This window comes from Fundulus heteroclitus, chromosome 3, assembly GCF_011125445.2.
Source record: "Fundulus heteroclitus isolate FHET01 chromosome 3, MU-UCD_Fhet_4.1, whole genome shotgun sequence".
Taxonomy (NCBI): Eukaryota; Metazoa; Chordata; class Actinopteri; order Cyprinodontiformes; family Fundulidae; genus Fundulus; species Fundulus heteroclitus.
Window position 1 is genome coordinate 27,591,437 of NC_046363.1, and position 20,968 is coordinate 27,612,404.

The following is a 20,968-nucleotide window of genomic DNA, read 5'->3' on the forward strand; positions in this document are numbered from 1 at the left end:
GTGGCGACCAGTAACAGTGATGTCAGCTCATCCATGATACAGTATGTGGCCTGCACACACCGTCATTTGTTGTTGATCAGACAATTTGAAGCAGGACTGGCTTCGAGCCAAGGCTACAACCTCATCCCATCCACAAGGGGCTGGCAGTGCTTTAAGCAATTTATTATAAGGCTTTTGCCAACATTGCTTTTATTTGCATTCTGTCCTGCCTCTGCTCTGGTTGCTACTACAAGGATCTCACCAAGGAAAAGTAGCAATCTGCATTCTCTACATCAGCATAGTTTAGATTACAGCCCTTTCACAGAGAGTTTGGCCCACCTGTTGCAATTGAACATACCATATAGGCATGTTGTTGGGAAAACCTAGAAACGTGTGATGATTTTTGGGGTGCAGCACAATTACAAAACTTATTTATTGTTCTGTTAAATAGAAACCCTGGCATTTTATCTGAATCTAAGGAGAAAAGATGAGGAGAAGTCAATGTCAAATGTAACACCCCTGGTGCAAGCACTATGGTGGAGGGGAGCAGGAGACTGTGAAGTGGTCTTAATCCTCTGTGAAGAGGGCTTTACCAAAGCACAATAGTTTATACCCATAAGACTATTACTTTAAAAAATATGAAACAGATGTCTCAATACCACATTCTTTAAAAATTTCGAGCTTTCCAACTTCATGTGTTAGAGAAAGCTGCATCAGAAAAACAACAACAAAAAGACCTCTATAAATAACCTTTAGTTTTACATCCCTGCATCAAGAAAGATGGAAAATGGAACCCTCATAAAGCACAAGCAAAGCTTCCTTTTCTTTCTTTTATTATTTAGATATTGGAGTTTTCCTTTTCCATATCGGTTTTAAGACATGATATGCCAGTTAACTATGTTGTATTACTTACTTTTATTACTATACAACCTTCAAATAACTTATATATAAGGATATTATTATTACTACATACATGTTAATTTGTTTACCTGTTAGTTTATTTACATGTTTCTTTCCCACCTTTATATTCGCAAAAGCACTTTGCCAAATTGAGAGAAAGGGGAGATATAGTGGGATTGAAAGATTTAATTATTTGCTTATCCAAAACAATACATAAGTAAAACAGGATAATAAATTAGACAAGCTGATCTAGAGGGCTGGAAAAAAATCATTTGCCTCCTTTTAGATTTCTGCAGTTTTTTTCTCTTTGTCACACTTAATTGTTGTAGATCATCAAACACATTTTATTATTAAATTCCTTTTATTTATACACGAAAATCTCTTGAGACTCATTGTCTCATTTTCAAGAAGCCCTGTTAGATATATGAAAATGGTTTTCAGTTTTCAAATGCTAAATTTTTTGGGAGAAAGACTAAACCAAATTTGTTTAAAATAAATTATCTCTGATTGACCATGTTTCTTTCAAAGTTGTTCTATTTCACTAACCAAACCACATTGAGAACACAATTGAAGAAAACATGGAACCGGCCTGACATATTCACTCCAAAGAGTCATTGGCAACTTACCCAGGTGGTCACAAAAGAACCCAGAATGACATCAAAAAAACAGCAGACTTGGCTTGGTTAAGGTCAGTGTTCATGATTCGACAGTGAGAAAGAGGCAGATCAGAAATGTTATCCATGCAAGAGTTAAAAGGTCAACCAATGCTGATCAAACAAAACACAAAGGCCCATATCACGTTTGCCTACAAACATCTCGTCGGTCCTGAAGACCTTAGAGAAAATATTCTTTGGAATGATGGTATGTATACAAATGCATCTGGTGTAAGCACAGCATTCTAGAAAAAGAACATGCCAACAGTAAAATATGTTATAAACTCCAGTGAGTGGTCTTCTTCATAACAGTGCTTGGAAAATCCACAACACCCTGCATGACTTGCTGTAATTAATGTAACCATCAATTCTGGTCTCTAGCAGAAAATCCTGAAGGAGGATGTCCAGCTATCAGTTTGTTACGTCAAGCCCAAGCATGCCTGAATTATTTAGCTGGACCATGATCCAAAGAACACCATGTCCAACTCTAAATTGATGAAAAAAATAAAGATTTTAGTTTGGCCTCCTCAAAGAATTCAGATGTTGCGACACGACTTTAAACAAATGCTCGAAACCCTTCCAATGTGGCTAAATCAAGACAACTTTGCAGAGCCGGCCAAGATTCTCCACAGCAATGTAAAAGATTTGTTGCCATTTATCGCAAACGTTTGATAGCAGCCACCGTTAGGTTTAAGGAGCAAATACTGTTTCACAGAGAGCCAGATTAGTTCGGAAAGCACTCTTTCCTCAATAAATGATATCATAGCAAAAGCCTCTTTCTATATTTACTCAGGTTATCTTTGTCTGATATTGAAAGGTCTTCAATGATCTGAAATATGGCATGTGCAAAAACAGAATGAATCTAAAACGGGCCACAAATTCTTAAAAGCAATCGATGTGAAAATAGAAATATTCAAATTCTCTTGCAACTATAAATGGGACTTTTATTCAGTTCCCCTCCTCCTAAAGCTCATCTGATGGTTGTGAAGGAAATGGTTGGCATTTAAAGTTTGTTTGGGGAGGAGCTGCAGTCCCACGCTCTGTGTGTCACTCAGATTTTTAAACAAAACCTACGCCGCTGTCTTGCAATCGTGCTTTGTTTTCAGACATCCAGTTATGTTCACTCGTCATCAGGAGTTAGTCATGCAAATGACACTTAAATAAACATGTTCTCTTTTCGTTGTTTGATTGGTTAATGTGAATGTTTCAACTCTTTTCTCTTAACACCTGAAAAATAAACTGTCCTCGCTTCAAGCTTTGAAACACTAAAGCCAATGTTGTTATAAGAACCACCAAAGAGACCCAAAACCTGCAGGTATAACCACTAAAGATAAAATGGAATTGATTCTTGCTGGGGGTGTAATGTTAGGAAAAACAATCAGATCAGCTGTACCCGCTTTGCTGTACATGCTTGAGCACGATCAGGACCTGAGGTGACTGAGAAGGAGCAAGTCCCAAAAGGCTGCAAAAAAAGAAACGCTCAGGTAGAAATCAGTCGCTGGCATCCACGGTTGCCTGAGCCCCCTTTACACAGAGCAGCGGTGGAGGCAGAGCGACAGGGCTCCGCACTGCATCGAGTCTGCTAGGGAAACGTGAACGGGGGAAAGGGGTTTGAGCCATCCGCGGTGTGTGCAGTTGCAGTGGTGCAGTGTTCAGCGTTGTGTTTAGCCTCTGTCCAGGCTCTGCTGGCTCATTCCATCCTGTCATGCAGAGTAATGGACCTGTTCCCCGCTGCCTGTGGCACGAGCAGCACTGAATCAGCCCGGCCAGCTTTACACAACAACACCAAACCCCTGAAAAATGATGCATTTTAATATACAGTCCACTGTAAACCATTAGATGAAATTACAGCACCATGCCGTAAGTGCCCCAGCGTTATAGACTGAACTTTTCTCTCTTTATCTGCCCGTGTTTATGACTGCAGTAAGCTTGACAAAACCACTATAAACATGCTCTACAATCATTTTTTTTTTTTATGTGACTTACACTAAAAGGTAAGACGAAGTGCCAGCACAGTGTGGTGCTCGCCGCGCACAGATGAGCGAGTGAATGGCTATGTGACATGGGGAGTAAGATGGCAGCGTACAGGAGTGAGAAACGAATAGAAGAGTGCAGCTGGAGCTCAATGCTCCTCGTGTTAATTGGCCCATACTTCAATCACAGCCACTGGAGTGTGTCCTCTCTGACGGAACAGATCCTCTTTCTCCCTCTCCCAATCTTTCTCCCTCTCTGTCATGCTACACTTGTTCATCCACTCTTCCTGCACACACACACACACATACACACACACACGCGCATGCGCGGACATGCTGGTGGGCACACTCAGTCACTTGCTTAAGTTCGATTTGTGTATTTCCCCCCCATTATTCATTCTCCCATTCATCCATTCATTCATTCAGTGCTTCACCTCGCTCTGCAGAATCTCGGCCCCACTCCTCCTCCCGTGCTTCCTTCATTCACTCCTTCCACACAAGTCTTTGTCCTGTGCTTCTTTCACTCCTAACTTCCTCCCATCCCTCCTTCCCTCCACCAACTTACTTCCCCCTCTTTCATTTCTCCCTCCCTATCGCGCCCCTTCTCCCTCTTTGATCCCTGTTGAGTAAAAGAGCCACCAGGCAGGCGAGCAGCTTTTGTTCCCATTGTGCATAGTGTGCAAAGTGATCGGCAAGCAGCACAGCGTGCAGCAGGCAGTTCGGGTCTCTGTGGGCTTCTGCTGCATGGCTGTAAATACCAGTGGTAAAGCTTGCTGCCGCAGCTGCCACCACCTCCCCTGGACTTGATGGCAGTGGCCATCATAAGCCATTTAAATGACAAACGATGGAGCCATCTATCAAAGCAAGTGGCGCTCAGACCATGTGGGGAAAGGAAAGGCACAATATTTTCAAATTACACATGTCAAAGGCTGATAATCAGATTAGAGCGTGATGGTTTTCCTGGGGAACCCCCCACTCCCCCCGAGATCATGTATCGATCATATATAGTATGTCAAAAACTAATGGTGGCTGCCAAATTTAAGGTTACTTTCTTTGATGAAGTAAAAAATATATACTGATTGAGTTTTGTTACGTTAATTCTAAGAGGGAAAAGAAGCCGCACCGCATGGTAGCTGATGTCGTTTTACCATCTCTGTGGGTTTTGTGGAAATATCTTGGCAGAGAGAAGGAGATTCGAGTCAACGATGGTGGATTACAGGTGAAAACACACAAATAGTACCTGAGTGAGACGCGTGTTGGACGCACATAATTTCTCACCATATACATGCAGTGGAAGGGTCCTGTTGAAGTGCACTGAAACAGGAAAGGACTTCAGTCGACGGTAGTTCTCTAAGTGATGATGACACTTGAAAACAGAAAAGGCAACACACGCACACACTCAATTCCACCTTGTGTCTTTTTTAGTTCCATTAGCCCGTCTTAATTTTTGAAAGCTCGTGTGTGTGTGTGTGTGTGTGTGTGTGTGTGTGTGTGTGTGTGTGTTATTCCTGGCTCGATTGGTGTTTTATGAATGACCAGTTAATGTTTAGAGATGAGCTCTTTGGTTTATGACCACTTAACTGATTTGTGAAACAGGCTTAGCTCTGTTTTCTTGACACCAACCTCTCCTCACCGCATCCTTTCTCCTCACGTCATCCCTTCTCAACTACTCTCAACACCCATCCTCCTATTTTTTTTAACATCCACTTTTATTCGACACATCCACACTATCCCTTCGGAAATGTTTTTCCTCCCATTTCCATTTCAAACATTCTCCATATCCCTTTTTACAATCATTATTCATCCCACTCATCCCTTTCATCATGAGTTTTTGGCCCCTCATCATCCTGTTCATATTCATCCAAGCAACCCCTCTGCTTCCCATTCTTCCTTATCATCCATTTTTCCAACCTATTTTAATCCAGTTATATCTCTTCATACCTTCTTGCAGTCTCTCACGATCACTCTATCACCCCTTATCCAACTTTGGTAATCCCCTTTCATCCAAAAAACCCTCCTCATCCCCATTTACTACCCCTTGTCATCCCACACATCCCTCTCATTTCCCTTTAAAGGCCCTCCCATTTTTCCTGCTTTCTTTTATACATCTTTTCACCCAGCTCTTTTTCCCGATCCCTCTTTTTCACTGCAAAAACGGAACTAAAAATAAGTCACATTTTCTTGAACTTAGTGTATTTGTCCTTGATTTGAGCAGGTAAATAAGATTATCTGCCAGTGGAATGAGTATTTTGGTCCCTAAAATAAGATAATTAGACATACTGCACTTGAAATAAGATGATGGAGAGGTGAGTTGTTCCTATCTTAAGTGCAAAAATCTTATTCCAGTGGCATATTATCTTATTTGCGTGCTCAAATCAAGGACAAATACACAGTTTAAGAAAATTCAACTTTAGTTTCGTTTTTGCAGTATTCCACTTAACCCTCTTTATACATTTTTGTCTCACCTGTATGTCTGTTTATGACCTCTCCTCATATCTCTAATTATTTTGGTGCCTTCTTTACAGGAGTAATAAGCAAAATATGACAAGAAGGTGGTCTGTTGAACACTGTCAGTAGACCAAAACAACACTCTCTCTACCTCCACTCCAGCTGCAACCTGGTCCCCCCCTTTCCCCTCCCCTTCTCACCTGTCGTCTCGTGTTGCTGCTAGCAAGAGAACGTTTCGATCCGCTGTGCGCGTTCTCCACCATTTTGTTCCTACCCTACATTTCTCTGATGGTGGCATTTTACGGCCAAGGAGGGGCTAAGCCCTGAGTTGCATCCGTTCACATGGACGTACAAGCACATGCGGCCAGCCCGGCTTTGTAGACAGGAGACTGGAGAACAACACAGACAGACGGTGAGGGACGCCATACCATATTCCATCTGAAATATTACCTTTTGTTCTTCATATCACCATTTTTAATTCTTTCCCTCTAATATAATGAAATTTTGCTCAGTACTCCTTTAAGACTATAAAAATAACCACCATCCCGCTCAGCCTCCTCATCCTTCGTCACAACCCCTTTTCATCCAACTCTTCCCTGTCATTCCTCTTTATGACCGTTTTACCCAACTATTCAAATATCTTTTTACAATCTTTCCTCATCTTACCAATTCCCCGATCCTCTGAAATTGATGGCAGTTTTTGCCTTTCTTTCTTCTCATCCATTTTATGACCTTTAATAATCCAACCCATTCTTCTCCTGTTTCTTTATGGCTCCTTCACATCCATCTCTTCTTGGTCTTCTTCTTCATGTCTTCTAGGATTGCCTCTATTCCGCCTGTCCAAAAGTCCCAGGCAAATTTAGTGTCTTCTGTGTTCTTCAAACTTGCTTTAATAACTGCAGGTCAATTCATTACACCATCTGAACTCATTCCCACCAATATCCATTTATTTATTTGTAATTCCAGGCTTCTAAGATTGGAAGTACCTGAGCTGGTAATTGATTTTTGTCAACTGAGACTAAGCTCTCTCTTCTTCCTTTTGATTAAACCCAGTAAAGTAAAACTGTTGTAAAAGCACTTTTCTCACAAGCCTGGAAGGAACATTTGGGACTTTTGTTTGAATTTACATTGAAAAAGCCAAAAGCAGAAACTTGTTTGTAGGAGGTAGTCTGCGGTTGTCCTTTTTTGTGTTTTGCAAACCTTCTGGATGAACAAAATGAAACAGTCACGGTGACATCTCACTTTGGTGTTTCTGCTCAGCAAACCAGCATTTTATTCTGACATTTCAAACCTCTTTTACTTCCACGTAGTCATATGAAATGTGTCTCACTCTTTGCATGTTCGGTGTATCTATTTTCCTTTTGTTCTGGATTACAGCATTCTGCTAAGGGACAATGCCAATTAATACATACAGATGAGTGCTCACATTTATCTCCCTTCTCTTTGGATTGATGGAAATTAATTGAAGCAAAACACAGCCATGAACACAATATAGGACTAAAATAGGGTTTTTCTTCTCGCTCTCTCTCTCTCAAAAATTAATCATGGCGTCACTCGAAGGCTTTCTAGCTTGCAAGACAGAAAGCATTGAGATACCCTTTTTGATGATTATTACTTAAATATTTGACATTATCCATAACTCATCTTTCTAACTCACGGCATCCAACACAGACTGTAATTACCCAAGTGGAGATAAGAGTGTTTAATTTTGCACCATTATAACTCTGCGCTGTCCAGTAATTGCAGTAATGCTCAAGAATGAGCTTGTCTGATGCGTTGAGAAAAATCACCCATTGGAAATAAAGCCCCGTCTGTTGTTTCCCTCTTCTTTGATCTACAGCTCAGGCCTCTTGAACTATTTTACAATTACATACAGCTGTGTGCATGCATTGTCCTCTGAGCCTCTATCACTCATTTATTCCTCAGGACATTGGTAGTATGCACACACACACACACGTGCGCACACACACACACACAGATTGTATTAATAAAATCTATTTGTGTATGAATGATGCACAGGAATATTTTCCTGCCGCTTCTATTTGATCTTCTCTCTTCCCTCTCACACACCCACAGACACATAAACACATCCATTCAGTCGACATCTACTACAAATGGTTTACTACCTTCATGAATGTTCTCACATAAATATCAGTAAGGTCAAGCTTTCATGTGGAAAGGTCAGAGTCTGGGAATAATGCAGCAGGGATTGATATAACCAAGTACATGGTTTTATTTCAGTCTGCCAAACGGGCCTGTACTAATTTGACGCGAGTGAATGAAAACAGCTTTGTAAGGAGGCTTTACAGTTTGCCTGCACGCTGCCAATTCTCGAATAAACGCTGCTATGAAGCCAGCAGAGGAGCAAGAATATTTAATTTTCCCACTCTGACACTGACGTGTTGTACAGTGGAGACTGCAGCACTCCTCGCAGACTGTCTCCTAAGCTTCCAGTCTGAAAATTGTAACAAATTATCTGCTCAATGTAAATTATTTTCTGTATATATTTATTTATTTATTTTTTGCCAATGCTCTGTTGAAATGTTCGCACAATGTACGGCCGGAGGGATTATGTTATTAGGTTCATTTTTTAAGAAGAATAAATTCCTACTCAACCTTTCACAGGCATCCAGAAAACTCTTGAGGATTTTGGTATGAGGAAAACAGCTTCGGTATCGACTCACTATCAATGAGGCTTAGTCATATAGGAATGAGCCATGCTTTCCATTTACATAACATACAGTGCAGTCATGAATCAAATGCTTGGCTGATTTAACAAGCTCTGAGATTGAAAGCAGAAACAAATTAGATGAAAATGTCTCAGCAGACCTGATGAGCCAGAGGAAGTACATCTCACAGTAATAAGAATTTATTGGAATCATATTAAAGTACTGGAAAAAATACTCAGTTCTCCCCTTTCCATGCTGAACCCATAGCAGCAAAGTTGCTAGTGTTTCTATGCTCTGTTTGCACCACAGCTTCCATTAATTCCCTCATTGATTGGCCAGACACTGGGATCACCTAGCCAGATCTAAATCAGTCAGTAATTAAAAGAGCGAGATGAAAAGCTGCCTACGGTGCAGCCCTTCAGGACCTGTAAGGTGAAACATTCTGTAACGACTCAAAACGAAGCTGCTTAAGGCTCTCCCAGCAAGATCTGCATAGTAATGATTTGCAATCTTATTCTGAGGATAAACAGATTTAACTGGTGGAAAAGCTCAGCTGATAACTATTGTGTCTTTGTGCAGCCAGGTGCACTCACAAGCAAGTTGGCATTCAAGTATGGTAAATACTTCGCTTGAATAAAAACCTTCATTAACACGGATAAAATTAACTCACTTTTTTTAGTGGGAATTGCCACAGTTTAGCAGAAGAAAAGCTCAGTTTTAACTACGCTGAGTAACAGCAACAGAGTGGGGTTTCTGAGCTGTATTTGCAGCACATCTGGCTCAGCCCCCGCTCATAACCAAAGGTGTTAGTGACACTGACTGTCAGCCTGTCCTACAAACACTGGTGGATAACTTTGGCACAGTTTACTTCCAAGCTGACAGGATCCCAACAGGGGGAGAGAATGCTGAAGATTCAGACCAGTGAATGATTTTCCTATTTTTATTTTTTTTTGGAGCCTGAGATAATTGTCAAGCACAGGAACTGGTGAGGGGTTGGTGAAGGGAGGGATGTCAGATCCCCTCTTAGTCATCCTTACATCACCGAATCAATTAGCTCGTTAATCTTGTGATGTTTGTTTCAAAGCAGTGAATATCAAATTTCTGCCTTTTTCTTCCTCTATCCTTTATAAACTTGACACAGTGAGCTGCAGCATCTCATCAGACAGGCACTGGGCAGCAAGTGACAGCCACAACTTTTTACGCTGATACCATGCAGAACTTAAATCATGAAAAGCAGGGAAAGAAATGGCTCACGCCAGGAGATATGAGATATTTTTGACAGATAATATTTCGCCTGTTTTTGTGGCTTGGAGAAAAAAACAGTACAAATAGCAGCACCACTGTTGACAGTTACATCAAATTAATAATCCATGCAAACAACCGATTCAGGTTATTAAAAGCACACCTTTCGTTGTTTTTCGGCATCTAATTTGTCTGTTTACTAAATCAATAAATGATAAATGATTAGGTCTAATGTGATTCATCTGGACGGCATTTGTTGTTACCCAAGGCATGAATGATGACTCAACATTATCAAGCTCCTGAAATTAAGCAAAAGGCCACTTGAGGATGAAAAGTGACTTCTCGTGCTTTGACTAAATGAAGTGTAACATTCCTTGAAAAGGCATTCATACTCCTTGAACTTTTCCACATTGTTGACATGCTAAAACCACAAACATCAGTGAAGCTTTGGGTTTTGTAGCCATAGACCAATGCAAAGAAGTGCCTATAGGTGACTACAGAAATGAATACATGACTTACAGTGCCCCTTACAAAACAATGTGTGACATGCATATGCATTCAGTTCCTTGCAATCTGATACCCCCAAATTACATCCAGTGCGACCAATTCCAACCCATCATCTGAAAATGGAAACAATCTGGCACAGCTAGGGAATCCTGTCAAGATACGAGAATCTAGATAAACTGGCAGGCCGGTTAAGAAGAGCATTAATCAAAGTAGTCAAGAGGCCCATGGCAATCCTGGAGCAGCTGCTGATATAAACAGCTCAGGTGGGATAATTTGTTGTTCACTTCACAGATCTGTTTAATATGCAGAAGTGTGGCAATACAAATTTATCTTTGGAAAAAAAGTAATTAAAAGTCCCAAGCCGTAAGTCATGCAGGGGACATAGAAAACATGTGGAAGAAGATGCTCTTTTCAGATGAGAGGAAAATTAGATGGTTTGGTCTACAGGCCAAGTGCTATATGTTACAATCAAATAACACAGTAAATCAGATTGAACACACCATCAACAAAATAAAATATTGCTGTGGCACTATCATGCACTGGTGGTGCTTTTTTTTAGGACGAGGAAGGACAGGGAAGCTGGTCAGATTTGACGGAATGAGGTATGAAGCTAAATACAGGACAATCCCAGACATAAACCTTACAGGAGCCTAGTGATGGGGATGGAGATTCACCAAGACTACGCAGGACAATAAGCCTGCACTTGCTGCAAACGCTAAAACAGATGGTTTAAATCAAAGCATATTCATGTGTTAGAATGGCCCAATTAAAGTCTAGACCCAAATCCAATTGAGAATCGGTGGCATGAGTAAAAAACTAATGTTTACAGATGCAATCCAACTGTTCTGAATAAACTTGATCTCTTTTGCAAAAGGAAATGGACAAAAAGCCAGAAAAGACATGATGAGAAAGACCAAGTTTTACTTATAACAGATTAAGTGAAATAGATGTCCTTTCACTTCAAAATTATGTTTTCTTTGTGATAGTCTACTACATAAAATCCCAATACTATACATTGAGTTTTGTGGTTGTAAGAGACACATTTTAGAAAATCTCAAGGGGTTTGAATACTTTTGCAAAGCATGTGCACTGGCAGAGCTGTAAACAGCTGACTTAGTATTTGGATAAAGATGAGACAGAACATCCTGTGCCAACAACTGTTTTCTGTGCTATTTCCCATCACTGCTTACTGCAAAATGTGTGAAGAAACACCCCTGTTTCACAAAGAGAGTACCAAGAGCTTCCTCCTTTAACAAAAAGCATGTGGCAGCTAACTATGAGTAGATTACATAACTATCAGCCTGATGAGTGTGATCAGCTCCGGATTAAGGTCAGGATCATTTCTTGGCTCATTTGGAAATATTACTATGAAACTGTAATGACAAAATTTTAAAGTGAGCTTTCATGCCATTACTTACAGTAGCAAGAAGGATGCTTCAATGTTGGAAAAAAACAATAAGTACCTCAAGTAAATCTTGAACAAATTAATCACAACCAGCATATGAGCCTATTGTTATTTTCCTTGTCAGAAAGGCTGTCTGTAATCACAGGGCTAGTTTTAGCAGCTGATTTATTTACAGAGATATAGCACAACAAACAAGCCCAGGCAATCTTCATCAGACGTCTCCCCCACCCCGACAAACACACACACACTCACAAACATCTTACTCATACCGTAGAAACACACATCTTGTGCAAATTTCACTCAGGTACAAACACTCCAATTTACATCTCCAGCAGCTGATTACTTTTCAGGTTTTATTGAAAGAATTTCACGTTAAAACTTCAAAGATATATAACAGAAACCTTTGTCTTATTTTTTTCTGTTTATAGTGTGTAATGTTGCACTTGGTTCGTTTATTGAGTGTCTTATAAAAGTATTCATACATTTTGTATTTTGTCAAATTACAACCATAAACATCTGTTTATTTGATCATTATTTTTGTGACAAACCGATGCCATAAGTGATATTTATAAAGTGGAAGATAAATTCTGCATTTACAGATAAAATTCTGAAAAGTGTGGAGTGCATTTGTATTAAGCTCCAAAAGTCAAGACTTTGCATAACCACCTTTTGCTACGCTTATAACAGCAAGTATTTTTACTTAACACATGTCCCAAAACTGTATGTTTTGCCAATTCCTCTTGGCAAAACAGCTTAAGCTTAGTCACTGTCTGTAAACAGACATTTTCATGCATTGCTACAGATTACTGATTTAGGCCTTGACTTTGACTACGTGCATATTTATCACATGAATTTGTTTTGATCTAAATCATCCATTGTACTTCCGACTATGTTTACAGTGTCAAATCTTTAGCCACTTAGCAAGGTTACCGTTTTTTACAGGAATGCCCTGCAGTTAGGTCCACTTCGAGCAACTTCCTTAACTCTGCTGAAGAAAAGCATGCCCACAGCATGATGCTGCCAATACTTTACACAGAGAGACTGTGTGTTTAAAGTATTGGTTTTCTGCAACACAGCATTGTACATTCAGGTCAGAATCCCTATCATGTTTGTGGAGTCCTCAAATGGCTATTGGCAAACTGCAAACTATAGTTTGTGTGGTTCCGTGCCACTCTCCTGTAAAAGCCAGATTTGAGTCAACAGATTCTTATACCTGAGCTGTGGTTCTCTGCAAATCCTCCAGAGTCCCCAGTGGTCTATTGGCTTTTTTTTCTCCTTATATGATCTTTTTGCTATGCCTGTAAATAACACTGTGTTGATGTGTTTCCTGTTGTGCCAAACTCTTTCCATCTTTGGGTTATGAATTGAACAGTGCTCCGTGAGAACTTGAAAGCCTGAGATTTTTATAGCTTGACTCTGCTTTAAACTTCTACACAACTTTAGCCCTTACCCTGGTCCCTATTCCTTAATCTGCCATGTTCCCTGGTCTTTATGACTATGTTTGCTCTGCAATGTTCTCTGACAAACTTCTAAGGCCTTCACATAACAACTGAATGTATGCTGAGATCAAATTACAAATCGATGGACACTGTTTCCTATTACAGGAAACCTCCCAAGTTAATTGCTTGCACCTGACTTTATGTAAAAAAAAAAAATCAGAGTAAGAGCGGCTGAATATATAAAACATATTTCTTTTTATAAAAAATGTAAAATCTATGTATACTTTTCTTTCTACTTAACAATTACGAATCAGTTTGTGTTGGTGTACCATATACAAGTCGACAGAAATATACAGATTATTTTTGGTTGTAATATAACAAAATGTATAAAGTTTAAGGGGTATGAAAAGTTTTGCAAAACACTGTTGTTTCGGCACATTCACTGCGGATCAAAACCAGCCTAGAAGTTCTGTAGGGTGGACAAAGATGGCCCAGCATGCAGCACAGGCAGGTCTAAGAGATGCACAGGATGCATGACACCCCAGCTCAATATGACATGTGACATGGGCTGCAGGCACTGCCTAACACAGTTTTCAGAACTGTCTCCATTTCCTCTTTTTAATAACCACTTGTGGTGTCATTTCCTGCCCCATCCATCATCATGAGTGGCCGCACATGCCGTGCAAAACGGCATGCTCTGCAAAACATTCCTGCACATCTTTCCATCACTTCTCTTAATTTTGATTTTCCCCTTGTCTCTGCGTGTGTCAGTGTCTTTGCCGTGTTAATGTATACGATACATAGCGTGTGTGAGTGTGCGCCCCATGGGGACAGTCCCAAGGCCCTCTCTCATCCAAAATGGGAACTTGTGTGTTTCTCTGAAGTATTCATAGTTTGTGTATATCCTGCTCTTGTTGCGTTAGTGCTTGTGCCTGTCTGCATGCCCATGGGGCTTTCCCCTGAATATACTTTCTATGAGTTTGTGTGAGTGTCTGTTGCATGCAGCCATGTGAAGCTGTGTGCCTTCTAGCTGCTTCCAGACTTGTATTCCCAAAACACGCCGCAGGGCTTTGGCTCAGGTTTGTGCGAGTGCGTGCGTGCGTTTGTGTGTGCACTTGTTTGATTGTAAGTGTGGGTTAAGAACTGCTTGCTAAATTGTCCCTTGGTGTTGTGTTTGATTGTACCTTTGTGTGTGATTTTGTTTATCAGTCTATCTGTCAGGGTGTCCAATTACCTGTCGCTGTCTATCTCCACCTGTTTAATAAGAGATTTCTTGACCTTTTGTTTAAGTTTATGTTTGGATTTTTTTTTAATAACCATAAACCTTAATACCTGACCATTTCAGTATTGTTTCACACATTTTGTTGGAAATCAGACATGAGACTTATAGAGAGTGGCTTCTCTAACAATATGATAGTAAGCTAAGCAACAGAAAAGATATTTTTATAAATTTTTTGTGTTATTTCTGTTTTATTTTAGATGTCTTCGCTGATGCTGTTTCAACACAACAATTTCCTCAGAGGATTAATAACCTATCTACCTGCCCACATACCTGGGTTTCAGAGGGGTTTGAGTTCAGTTGCTTGTTATTAAATGCATGATAATAATACTAAAAAACTGGCATTTGATCAGAGTAGGTTTCATCTGGATTGTTTTTTCTTACTGGTGACTGTGCCATTGGAAAGTCAGAAATATGATCTTTTCCCCCCTTCACACATCATACTTGAGCTCTGACAGGTCACGCTAACAACACTGTTTAGCGTGGAAGTACAATACGAATGAAAGAATACTCAAAAGTGTCTATTTTCAAAATCAGTGAGTTGTTTGAGTTATTTCAAAGGCAACTGTTTTAGACAAAAAAATCTGCAATTTATACTGCTAGAGAGCGAGAGCAAAATATACTGCAGATAACAGGAAGGCTGAAAAAAAGCACAGTAAAGTTGTTCTGGTTATCAATTTGGGATTTATACTCATGTCTATCATGGAACATACAAGATTTGAAAATGCTGGTATTCTTTTCGGTAGGGATCTAGATTCACCAAGGAATACAACAAAACCAAGAGTATGCAGTTTAATGATGCTAGCTGCACTAATATTTTAAGACGTGAACTCTGTACTCATTTTGTCTTCATTTCACAATATTAAAAACACTTATGTCATATTACAGTTTCTTAAATCATAAATGGTAAATCCATTCCTTAAATTGGACTATAGACAATATTTGGCCCAAACATTAATAACACTGACAGGTTAGTAACACTGGTTACCCTGTTACTTTAAAACTTTCGGCTCTGAAATTTTTCAGTCTGGTTTCAATGTAGCTCACAATAATTGTGACTTCAAACCGTTGCACTCAAAAATGTCTGCGGGTCAGTCACAACAAGACGCCTCAGGAGAACAACAGGCGGTCCTGAACTATCTTCCCAAGAATAGTACTGTATCAAGATATACAAAGGTTTTAAAAAGTTACGATCTCAAAACATCTTCCATCATTTACTATTCCTACCATTTAAACAATGTTTAATGGGATGGTAGAAAAAGTGAAGGCTATAAGAACCGTATAGATTGGCGCCATCTTTCCCAATTGCTGCATAATGCATTTCAGGTGGTTGAAAGGGGTGGACTACGCTTTTAATTCACTAAAAAGAAAGAGAAATTATTCTGTTTCCCAAAATAGTTCCAGTTGGAATAAACAAGGACAGGCATGAGGTTGAAACTAAAGAAATACAACCCACCACTCTTATTACAGTAACACTGGTTTTGAACAACAGTTACCCAACAAAAGAAGCAGGTCTCTATAGCTGCTGTTGTTGGTGTCACAGATAATATTGTTTTTTTTAAATATAAATGTTAACATGTCCAAGGATTTTAACCGCAGGAGGAAAAAATTGTCATTTCTTTTTTTTTTTAGATAAAACCAATTAGAATTGCTTAGCTTTAATACATTACTCAGTAAATACTATGAAACGGTTCTACTTGTATTTATTGTAACATCTCATACCTTCTCATGCCTCTCAGCCAAGACTCAAAAACAAAACAGTTTTACGAACCAGACAGGGACGAGGCCTGAGATTCAACCCAGCCTTTGGCGTTGTGTTTAAAACATTTAGATGTAAGGAGAACTGGAAGGTGCAAGCTGAAGACCTGGCAGTGGAGAGAGAGGGCTTACTCACTGCTAAAGTGTTTGGCAGATTGGCTGAAGCCTAATCAGAGTCCAGGGGACAGGCTTGGGTCATGCACAGGTAGGGCAGAACAGGGCAGACAAAATCCAGGGGTTAGGCAAGGCTTGTTAGTCTTGGTACAATCCAGGTCGAGGTTCAGAAACCAGAAGCTCGGTAGATAACCGAGAAGGGCAAGGCAAGGCAAGGCAAGGCAGGAAAATCCAGGAAACGAAAATAGGGGAAATTACTTGGTAACCAGGTATAAAAGGAAAGCTGGAAATCTGCTCGCAGAAGCTTTCCAGAAGATGCCGCTGTCCTGCTGTCTGTGGCAATCTTATAAAGACCAGTCAACAGGTGTGAGGAATGAGCTTAATTGCAGCTAAACAATGATGGAGGCTCACAGGTGTGATGCATAAGCTTGATTACAAAAGAGCAGGGGATGTATGGCAGGACACAGACAGCAGACAGGCAAGAACAATGACACAACGGATCAGAAGCTCACTTGGCTTCCCAACTCCCCTGGGTGTAAATCTGAGATGTTCGGGTGGCATATGTGGCAGATAATCCCTCAGACTACCAAACCTACAAAATCCCTCTACCCAAAAGGACGTATATCGTCACAGAACATGTAAGGACACCACAAAACATGGCTTGTCTACAGCAACTCCTTGGTTCTTGAGGCAAAATGGGAGAATATTCTTGTATACTATAGTGCTGCAAGAAGCATGTAAAATATTTGCTCAGTGTGTAAATAATTTAAACTGCAAAATGTTCCGTGAAGTCGGAAATATATTGGCACAACTTTACATTCAAGTAAGATATATTGCAAATGTGTTTAACTGAATGATTACACTTACATTAATAATTTTAAACACTGCTTAAAAATTCACCCTTATTCTATTGCTTCTAGCTCTGAATTTGATTGCTCGAAGTTGTAAAGTTTATTGGTAATAAAAAGCCTGAAAACCTTTTAGTTTATATACTAATTTTCTTTGATATCATTAAAATGTTTGTTAAAAAATAAATAAATAAATAAATAAATAAATAAATTGTATGCATTTTATTTGCTGTTGCCAAACTTTTACTCTGTCATTGCTTGCCTCTTATTTGAAGGATTTAATAATTTTAATAATTTCAGCTACTGGGTTTTACAGCAGATAAATAATGGCGACTGAATTTGATTTGTTTTTAATAACCAGACATTCCGTTTGTGGTGCTGTAGAAATGATGAACCAGGAAAGACCTGACATGAAAGATGCTGCAGAACTGTGGATATCTGGCAAACTAATTATCTCAGCTTTAACTGCACGACTGCACACACAGTTCTTCCTTAGAAGGCTCTTTCCTTTGGTTTTATAACTGCCAGCTCTTCAACATTTAATTTAACATGTGAAAAACTTTTGCATTGACTGTCGGAAGCATCATTTTAAGGCTAAACTGGACACTTTGAGGGAGTTTAGGCCAATAAAGACCTTAAAAGTGCTTTCTGCAATTAAGACTTTGGTTATGGATAACAGTCTGCCATTCTGTGTCCCCAGTTACTTTCAAAGGAGGGCAGTCTTTTCCAGAATGATGCAGATTTATTTAATGAGTTCAAGTGAGAGATGGCATCAGAGGAAATAGAAGATTTGTAGTTAAAGAGTTTGACATCTGTTGCTGTGTCTTCCAAGCAAACGGCAGGGAAATAATTGCTGGAATACACTCTTGTCACGCAACTCCTCACTATGAACTCCATAGTTCCAACAGTCTGCAGAAGAGTCCAGAGATGCACCCAGGGAGAAGAAAGTACTGTAATCGCTCCAAAACAGCCGCCTCTGATCTCGTTAAAGGCTAATTGATGTTCTATGTTAATGAGCTTTACCTTAATTAGTGGTATTAAAGGAACACTGGGTGCCACGTGTAGAGAGGGTGAAGAAAAGAAAGACGGGTTTTGGGTGGGCTGCAAGAGTGAGCCACTAATGTTGTATTAAACCCACGATGAAAGGGGTAGGAGGCGGGAGAGTAAACCAGTGCAGAGGAAGTCACTCGTTGCAGAGGTGAAGGAGAAGAGGGGAAAAGACGCGGGCAAGAAGAAGCAGGGATGTTGGCAGAAGAAAAGAAACAAATGAATGAGGGGAAGGAGAGTTGGCGGTGGGAGGATTGGGCTATAAGCTCGAGGCTTTTCTGAGCTGAAGTCAAAGAATCAATGGGATAAAATTGATGAGGAGCTTGGAGTTGGAGAAAAACAAGCTCGCAAATGTTGACTCTGCTCCTCACATCTCTCCAACCACATCCACCACCTTTGAAGCCCAATTCAAATCAGCTTTACTTTGCCCCCTTCTTCATGCCTTCCATCCACGTCCTCATTCTCCTCCCACCTTCTGACTGTTTCTCTACTCTCACCTCCTTCCCCACCGCCCCCCCTCTTACAACACCTGGTACAGTACAGATCTCTGGGCGACCGTTCAGCAAAGAAGGGGACACTGAAGGCAACACTTCAGGGGCAGCAGTGCATGCAGTACACTGCTGCAGTACGTCTGCATGTGCGTACAATTTCAAAAAGCGGGATTTGTGAAGGGGGAAATGATGAGGTGAATAGATCATCTGGGAAGGAAATGGTGAATGTCATTTAGACAGATGCAAAGTAAATAAAAACACATTTGGTTCAATTGCAAATGCATCCAGCGGCCTCCGTATGCAGGCCTATAAATTTGACATTATCACTCTCAAGCACTGCAGTAAATCCGTGAGAGTGGCAAACACTCTGCCTCTCCATTTTACAGGTCAACATCATCATGTTCTCCCTTGGTGGTCTTTACAGTCCAAGACCACCCTTCCTCCTTGCTTTATAATAGAAAATAAAATGAAATCCTGCTTTTTGGCAAGCAAAACTTATTTTGAAACGACAAATTGATTAAAATCTGTTTCACACACATACACACACACCTTTGGAAAAAATAAATAAATCAAAAAAGGGTCGGTTTCAGCTGTCTGAAGATTATTCAGTGGCAACAGAGGGGATAACCGTGGGCTGCCATACGCCCAAATATTCAGCGTATCGGGATATAAATAGATCAAGAGGGGGGGAAAAACTGATCGGTAATCTTGCGGTGGCTTTTTAAAACGAAGCACACATTCACGCAGCAACACCAAGCACGCATGTGGAGAAAACGAGCACCAATTAAAACATCTGCAGCAAAGTGAAACATGAAAACTGTTGCCAGTTTTTCTCTTAAACTCAACCCAAACTCTGTCCTCATCACCAAACATTTCCAGAAGGACTGGATCGGTAGAGCCTCAAGGTTCTTTGGTGTGCATGATTTATTGAACTGCCGGTAAACTGTGTGCGTGAGCGTCTATCCCATCTGCGCCTGTGAGTTTTTCGGGCGCAGCAATGACAGAGGGGTCAAAGCCCCGGCGCGCCGGCCGCTTCCAACCTCCATCTCTCCATCACAAGCGTCCCTACACACGAATGCCGACATACGACTGTCCATCTATTCCATGTCTCAATGACGCGCAGCATCCTCTCACTGCCCGAGCCGCAATCCATCCAAAGCAGCAGCATCATCATCAGCAGAGAGTCTGTGTGCGTGTTTGGAGCAAAAAATGCGCACTGCTAATGTGAAGCAAATCAAACAAAAATGTACTTACTGAATTTCACCAGCCTTTCCCCCCTCTCTTCCTGCGTCCCTCCATTCTTTTTCACATCCTTGCTTTTTGAGGTATCCGTTTTGCGGGTGTCCCTCACCACCACCGCCACCTCCACCGCCGCCGCTGCCGCCACACACGCGCGCACACGCACACAGACACGCACGCTGTGAAAATATATATCTGTATAAATATATATGTTCTACATGTATTCAATTTCTCCCGATCTCTCTCTTCACCTCTCTCGCTCCCTCTCTCCTCTCTCTCACACACACTCTCTCCAGCTCTCCCTCTTTCCCTCTTCTTTTGTTAAAATTCAGTATATGCGCCCCGTCACCTAGCAACCGTCAACCTCCATCTCTCCCCCTGTATCTCTCTCCTCCTTCCCCTTCCTCCCTCCCTGCCTCTCTCCATCTCAGGCGACACGTGTTGAATGCTAAACTTATCGGTCCGGAATAAAATTAATAAAGGGTTGGGACGCGCTCTCTAGCTCCCCTCCTTTCTCAGTCTCCCTCCTCGTATTATAATACAATATAAATATTTACTAGAATCACTCAGCCCTCTCATGCCCCCTTCCCTTTGCGTCGCTCCCCATTTTCCCCTCCTTCCCTCCCTCTATCCATCCATCCATCACAAGCTCCCTCCCTGCATCCCTCCCTCGCCGTCCTGCTTTTTTTACCCCCCTCTTTTTTACTGCTGCCTCCTATCGCCTCTTTCTGCTTCTCCAAGCAAAACGGAGGCACCACACCAGCGTCTGTGGATCCACATGTGAGTGTCACCCAGGCAGCTGCCTGGTGCAGCTTAGCATGGAGAGCTGCAGCTTCATAGCTTTGCTTTTAAGCGTGTGTGCATGTGGATGGATGGCTGTGGCAGCATGTAAGCGTGCCATGCGTGCGCAGGTTGCAGTCAGCGCAGTGGATGTGCAGTGTTTCAGTGCTGCAGTTCCGATTCGTAATTTCTGTGTT

General features: G+C 40.9%; 1 protein-coding gene across 1 annotated transcript in view; it reads right to left on the reverse strand.

Moving 5' to 3' along the window:
* Positions 1–20,584, reverse strand: part of LOC105934932 (glutamate receptor ionotropic, NMDA 2D) — a 107,521-nt gene extending 86,937 nt beyond the window's left edge. Inside the window, exon 1 of the mRNA XM_036135012.1 lies at positions 20,007–20,584. The gene's annotated coding sequence lies outside the window, so the exon portion shown is untranslated. The remainder of the gene's footprint in view (positions 1–20,006) is intronic.
* Between the last annotated feature and the right edge of the window lie 384 nt (positions 20,585–20,968).